The following is a 7901-nucleotide window of genomic DNA, read 5'->3' as shown; positions in this document are numbered from 1 at the left end:
GATGCAGAAATAGACGGAGATTGGGTTTCAGAATGCATGATGGGAACATTTTTTGAAATCAACATACTAGGGTGGTGGGGGCTTCTGAAATTTGGCTTTTAGTCTCAGAATTTAGCTTGTTGAATGGGCACAAAATCTGATGCATTCTGGCTTTCTTAAGCACTAGTCTCAGACAAGAATAAGTAGCCATCAGTGAAGCTGAAAGAATCCGAAGGAGAATAGTTCATGAACAATGGTTTCTGCACCATTGACTGTCCAGTGATCCAAGGCCAATGGTACTCCTGAGCATTATGGTGCTAGCATAGCGCTATGTCCACTTCCGGGATCTCACCACTATCCCGTTTCCAAGGCAACCTCAACACCATGCTGTCTTGGTTCACCAGAGATGATGGTGTATACCCTGCTGTTCGTACAGCCAACCTGTGAATTACTTTTCCTGTAGAAATGATGGTTTTCTCCATTCTTTGGCATAGATTTCACACATTTTTTAAAAGAAAGCCAGCAGGGTTAAATTTGTATTTGTGGCTTTGGAATAGAATAAAACTAATACTATTAAACCTTGATCTTGATCATAACTTTCATGGTGACAGAGCCAGCCACTCCACTAAATTAGAGGTTCTCCACATTCCCAAGGCAAACATGAAAGGGGCATTTGGACCATCACGTGAAGGGAAACTTTGTCATAAAAAAGAATTAAATTTAATGCCTAAAGTTAAATAGTTATAATTCTTAACTGATAATGAAAGTATTAACTGCTGGTCACACTTATAGTTATTCTTTCATGTCACTAATCAAAAAGTGGTAATAATACTTCTAATCTTAAAATAGCTCTTCCTGGCTTGGAAAACACAATTGGCTTTGAGAGTTGTATGCTCCAAACTCCCATCTTTATTTCCTTACTACCAATTTAGTCCTGGAGGGGGCAGTTCTATGACTCACATTTTCCAAATTCTCTGGAAGCCATAGAAAATATTCCCTTCAAATCCTATTTCATGGTCTATTGTCAAAACTTCCCCCATGGAAAAAAGCAGAATGTGCTTGGAACATTAGAGAGTCATAGACTAGTGGCACTGGGAGGGTCATTCAAAAGCTTCCATCCTCCTCTCTCCCTAAATAGGTGAGCAAATGGAGGCCTGTGGAAACCCAGGAACTCGCCCAAAGTCACACACTTAGTCTTGGATTTGGAACTAGAACCCAGACTTCCTACTCTCCACAGTCAGGGGGGGTCATCCCTTCCCCTTGTCAGGGGAAAGGAGTCTCACTCTTCTCAGGATCTTGGATGCTGAATCTGGTGAATGCACTGGAAAAGAGTGCAGTGAGCCAGAGTACCGTTTAATGGGGCATATCAAAGCTGGGAAAGTAGGAGAGGGTATAGCTCAGTGGTAGAGCACATGCTTAGCATGCACAAGGTCCTGGGTTCAATCCCCAGTACCTCCCTTAAAAATAAATAAATAAATAAATAAACCCAAGTACTTCCCCTCCAAAAAAAAATTTTTTTTAAGGCTGAGAAAGAGGAAAGAGTTACAGTTTTCCTGAAGACCTAAAAATAGCCTTGGGAACTGAGAGAATTTGGATATTATTGGATATCAAGTTACTATGGAATTTGTATTATACCTTTAAAAAATTAAACATACTTAGCCTGACATTAATGTCTACCCCTAAGGATTGAGAGAAAACCAAATGAAAACATTGATCAGTTAAAAACACTATTCTTGGAATGTCTAGGGAATGTTGACCCGCCTTCCCCATTTGCTATGCGTGAATAAAGGGAAATTAAAATATGTTATAATCTTAATAGCTTACATCTTAAAAATCTGTGTGATAATTCATAATGGTGAGAGCAAGCCTCTTGTAAACTAATCTTATCCTCGCAATTTATAAGCATGTAGTAATAATGAGTTAACACTGCAGTGGAAAATCAAGAGGTTAATGGACTGGATTTATTTTCTTGAGATCTCAGTTTCCCAGACCAGTCTCTTCAGTTTTATTCATGGAACCCCCTGAACTTTTCCCCAGAAACTTAGCATGAAGGACAAATCAACTTTTTCTGGTCCTGGGGAAGTAACAGTTGGTTTTTTTCTAAACCCAAGTGTTTGCTAATCCACTCAACACGTTATTTTGTAATAGGTAGAACAGGCTGCCTACACATGACTGGGGAACTGTTTGAGTAAGTTGATTTCTTCCTGGTGACCTTGGAGAAATTAAGGTACAGATTTGCCTTTGATCACTTCTTCAGGCCCCACTGAAACATACATACTCGAGCGAGAGAGCTGCCCAAGATGGAACACCAAATGTGTGGGGGACAGGGGGTTGGGAAGGCTTAGATCAGAAAGGGAAGCCATATCCTACTGATGCTGCCCTCCTCATCACCCCAGGGCACAGCCACATCGTGCTGGACAGACATGCCATTCCCTTCAGGAGCTAGAATAACGGAGAGCCTTGGATCTGGGAAGAGAGGTTCCACCCATAGCTGTATCATTACACCCCGGGAGGAGCACTTTGCTTAGTCATGCCTGTTTCAGTGTGCAAACGGGTACCCAGCAACTACTTGCTGAAGGACAATATTTCACGAGAAAATGACATCAGATGCCGACAAATCAATGTTTTTCCATAAATCTTCACTATATTAATGAAATATTTTGGTTTTACCATAAATCTATGAAAATTTGCATAATTTCTTTAGTTCATTTATAAACGAAATTCCAAATTTCTCATTGATTAAAGACATTCTGGGCCCTCAAATATTAATGTTGTCTCCTCACGGGGTTGACAGAACACGTAAAATTTGGTGACCTTGGTGAACGTGGACATGCAGGCACCAAGGGAGGATTTGTTGCCCCAGCTGTCAATCCTTTTGGGGACTGCCTCAGCTGCAGAATCACCTTGCCCAAGGGCGTGCTCTCCCAGGGGTGGCCCACATCCAATGACTGATGTAGTTGGGGTAAAAAGAGCCTGGCTATGTTGGCCTAATGAAAGACAACTCGAGCAGGCAATCCTCTCTCTGAAGCTGTCCAACTGAGTTGGCTGAGGCGTGTCAGCTCTACCTCTCTTTCTGTCCAAGCTTGCTTCCCTCTTTGTCTTCCACAGGCGCTAATTTCTAATAAATACCTTGCATCACAAGCTCCATCTCAGCATCTGACTCTTGGGAACCAAACCTGCAGCAATAACTTTTATATATTTAATTGGCTTGTAAAAGGAAACAAGCGCATTTATGCTATCTTGTCTTATTATGTGGCCCATAATATCTAGGGTTGAAATCAATGTTTCTTTCTGCTCCCTATAAATGCATAGCTTAAACATATGCGCCAGCACCAACTGTGTGTCAACTAGAATGCTAAATGGTGGAGATATAAGGGGGAAAAAGCATTAGCCTTGCTTTTAATATGTGCGCAATCTAGAGAGAGTGAGACATGACTATAATAAGTACACTGGTGACGTATAAAGATAATCCACAAAGCAGATGATCTTGTGTGCTTGGTTTTAAGGTGGCGGCTTTAAAAATAAGGGGATATGACTTTCAATAATAACATTATGTTTGCACAGCACTTGCACAGATGGTATCTCATCCTTGTAGGTTAATTATTATAAAAATCTCACGGATAAGAAGCCAGAGGTTATCTTCTGATCTCACAGTCTATGCTTTCTTTGCTGTTCCCCAAAACCTTCTTTTTTCTATTTTCTAAAGCTTGATTGAGCACAGAACGAAAAGACCACCAAACCATCTTGCGCTGGTATCTGTCAGTTCTCGTTAGCAAATGAGGATCCCAGAATGTGACGATCTTGTTGACATAAAGCATACAGGGCCTTGACACAACAGAACTTTACAGAATGTACAATTTGATTACAGCTTCTGGAGAAAACAAATACATTTCAAATTATATATGAAGCCAAAGCTGTGCTCCTGGGTTTAAAACCCTATTGTATTTGGCTACAATGTTTTGAACAGCTTAAATGTCCTAGTGTAATACATACATGTTAAATTGAATGTTTTATTTTTAAATTGTTGCCAGTTAGACATGGCTCCCTTGGAGCAGTTTGATTTGTGTGGCATGTCACTGTCATCGTCATCACCATCATAATTTTTCACCTTGATTAACAGAGTATAATGAAGCAGACATTGTGCTTAGCACCTTCTGTGCTTTATCTCATTTAATCCTCCCAACAGACTTTGAGGTTAATATTATCCCCACTTTACAGAATAAGTGTTTATGGTTTCTAATCACTCAGACTATTTATTTTTGGTATCCCACAACTCTTTATTATCTTCAGAATGATCACCAAAAGTAATATTGTCACCACAAAGTGTATATAAAGTAACTATCCATGTATATGTGCTATGGAAATAAATTTAAAGAGGTAAAGCTCTTTCCTTGTAAGAGCTGACATTCTAAACCCTGCGTATGGTTTTAAATAGCTAAATTTTTAACAATGTGTCCTCTTCAATTCTGGTCTACACCAGCAGTGTTTCTTTTTTTTTTTTTTTTTTTTCCGTAATCTTAACATCCAATTATTTCCTCTTCCCATTGGAACAGTCTCCTTCACCTTCTCTTATTCAATTCCACAACTTCATTTGCGATTCATGACTTTTTAGGTAGCTGTTGTTGGAAGAAGCCAGGAGAAACCATAGTACTGACAGAATCATTGCTCCGAAAAAGGAACGTGGAAGGCATGTCGTCCAACTCTCATTCTGTAGAGGTTTTTGATCTTGTGTCCCCTGACTTCTCAACCAACGCTCATGCCATTGGCCAATGCTATATTCTTGATTCTTCCTGCATGATGGTTTGCCAAGAACCATGCAAGTGAATTCTCCATTATTGTTGTTGAAACCAACATTCTAAGGCTTTCTTCAACTATTTGCCCACTTTTAGCCATTAACTCATAATGCTAAGCACACGTATCATTGTATGTTAAGAGCGTGAACTCTGAGGCCAGACTGCCTGAGATCTCTCCATCCCCCTGCTTGGTTGTTTATTAGCTGTGTGACTTTTGAACAAGCTATCGGGCCTTTCTGTGCCTAATCTGGATTTTGCATCTATAAGATAGGATGAATCTATGTATAGGCTCCATGGTTCTATTATGAGGATTCAATGAGTTAATAAACGATGTGAGGAAACCCAGAACCATGCCTGGCACTGAATAGCAGGTATGAACATTAGCTACCATTTGCATTATGCATTCAGAGTTTGAACAAGTCATAACTTCTCAAATACAGCTTTGGTTAAGCTGAATGTTATTCTTGGCCATATTTTTTCCCAGCAAAAATTATGCATTCTTAAGATTTCTTGTTATATTACTATACAATAAAAAACGCTTTCATTTTTAAGGTTATAGCACTAAATTGGTAGCAATAAATCAGAGCTGGTTGTTATTTTATAGCTTAATTTTTAGTTTGTGTATTCTGCCTTAAAAATTACATTCGTCTACTGGCAGAAGACACTTATTAAGTCATCTGATTTGCCTTCCTCCAAGCATGAATCAGGCTTAGATGAAAACACGGAAAGCAATGAAATGTGTAAGTTTTTCAATATTTTTCCTGGGCAATTAATTTACTCTGAAATAATGTACGACCTTCTATTTTTCCCATCATTCAATTATTCTCAAACACACTGTCTTTTCTCCCCCTGCCCCACACCCTCCTTCAATAATAACTCATAGCTGTGAGCTAATGAGCATATTGTCAAGTATGTTCTGAGTAGTGATCTACTGGAAGAATCTCTTTTTTAAAAATTTTATTTTATTGCGCTGTAGTCAGTTTACAATGTTGTGTCAATTTCCAGCGTAGAGCACAATCTTTCAGTTACACATGAACATACATATATCCATTGTCACATCCTTTTCCACCATGTGCTACCACAAGATCTTGTATATATTTACTGGAAGAACCGCTTGAAGGCACATTTTGGATGGGGGAGGTAGCTAGGTTTATTTGTTTGTTTGTTTGTTTGTTTATTTAATGGAGGTACTGGGGATTGAACCCAGGACCTTGTGCACGCTGCACACCCACTCTACCACTGAGCTCTACCCTCCACATGAAGGCACATTTTTAGTTCAATTTAAATTTAAGAACACCAGAGAGTCAAGGACTCTGTGTTCCAACACACAGAAGGGAGGATTATAGCAAATAGTAAAAATTAATGCATCTAAATCATTTATTCTTTATGTTAATTTTTACTTTTCCAGAATAGTACAAATATTGATTATCATAACATACATTTTTTCAAAACAGAACAATTATTGATTAGCAGAGTTTAATACATCTGAATCATTTATCTCTTGCATTAATTTCAATTTTTCCAAAACAGCAGTCATTTACCTGGAGCCAAAAACCTTAGTTGCAGGTCTTAGATTTGAACAGAGTAGAATACCAAATTAAAATTGGAAAATTACAATTCCGTATGACCTAACATGTAATGTGAGCCACAAAACTCATTTTTAATTCCATAGTAGCCACACTAAAAAAATAAAAATTAACAGGTAAAATTAATTTTAGCAACATATTTGACTTAATCCAATCTATCCAAACTATTGTCTTTTCAACATGTAATCTATACGAAAAATTATTCATGAGATAGTTTATGTTTTTTTTTGTGATATCAAGTCTTTGAAGTCTGATGCTTATTTTTTCAGTCACAGTGCATATCAATTCCAACTATATATTATTTTTGAAATTTTATGATGTACTGAAATCCCTGTCTGAAAAGGGCAAATATGGCAGACAAGTCTAAGAACAAGAGCGAAGAGGTGGAGACAGCAAGTTATGGTTGAACTAGATTAGCTCTTGGCAAGCAATAGTTTCTTGCACATTTCAGAGACTTTATTCTCAACGTGGCTTTGCTCAACAGTACCCTCAGAGTCAGGAAATTCGAATGCACTCCTGGCTCCATCACCAACCAGCTGCGTAGTCCAGAGCAAGTCACTTGTCACTTATGCTTTTACTACTCAGTTTTTTAGACCAGATTACAAAGATCTCTTCCCATATCACGAATATTCTTCCTACACACACACACACACACACACACACAAACACAGCCCTGCTCTAACACTTACCTATTCTCTAGGTAAAGGGACTTCTAAACAATCTGTTTCTGTTGTACTTTCACCGCTAAGAAACCTTATCTTTTTATTCATTGAGTGTCTCCGTTTTTCCTTTTCTTCTTTTCAAGAGTTGTGCATGGGTGATGTTTTTATATATGATTAAAACTAGAAGTGAGCTCATTAAAACATTGCTTTGACCAATCTCGAAACAGAATGAATTTCTAATAATGCATCATTCACTTTGAGAATTTTTTTTAATTTTAATTTTTTTATATGTCACATTTCATGAAAAAATGTGTGACATTTTCATGCTCTTTTCCTCCTAGCTCACTCTTCATCTCTTCCCTTCTAACAAAGGCAGCAAGCAGCAGATGGAGAGAAGGGATGGGGGGTCATTCAGTAGTGGGTGAGTGGGTCAGTCATCCCTTTGCTTTTGTGCATTGAAGCCCTGGACTCATGCCAGGGGTATTTGAGGGGAAAAGGGAGCAGCGTGAGCCAGGCTTTTAGGCAGAGTGCTCATTCATAATTAAGTTGCTTAGTTGCAGGGCCATCAAAAGGAAACTTCAAGTACCCTGACAGCCAAGCCACCTGTGCTAAAAGCAGAAGCAAGATCATGGCCGGGAAAGGCAGAGCCCGTGGCAGATACTCAGGAAGCACTGAGCCAAGAGGCCATTTTGAAAGACAAAGCCAGAGCCTGGGCTGTGTGTCAGAGGAACCCGGCGAGCATCGTTAGATCTGAGACCAGAATCTATGACCTGTGTTGTTGCACAAGGACCTTAAGCCTTTCTTTGTTGGCTTTGTAAACCTTTCTTTGTTGTATTGTCTCAAACAGGAGAGTCTGATTTTAAAATCATGAGCCAATGACA

Source organism: Camelus ferus, chromosome X (genome assembly GCF_009834535.1).
Source record: "Camelus ferus isolate YT-003-E chromosome X, BCGSAC_Cfer_1.0, whole genome shotgun sequence".
Taxonomy (NCBI): Eukaryota; Metazoa; Chordata; class Mammalia; order Artiodactyla; family Camelidae; genus Camelus; species Camelus ferus.
Note: the sequence above shows the minus strand (reverse complement) of the source record.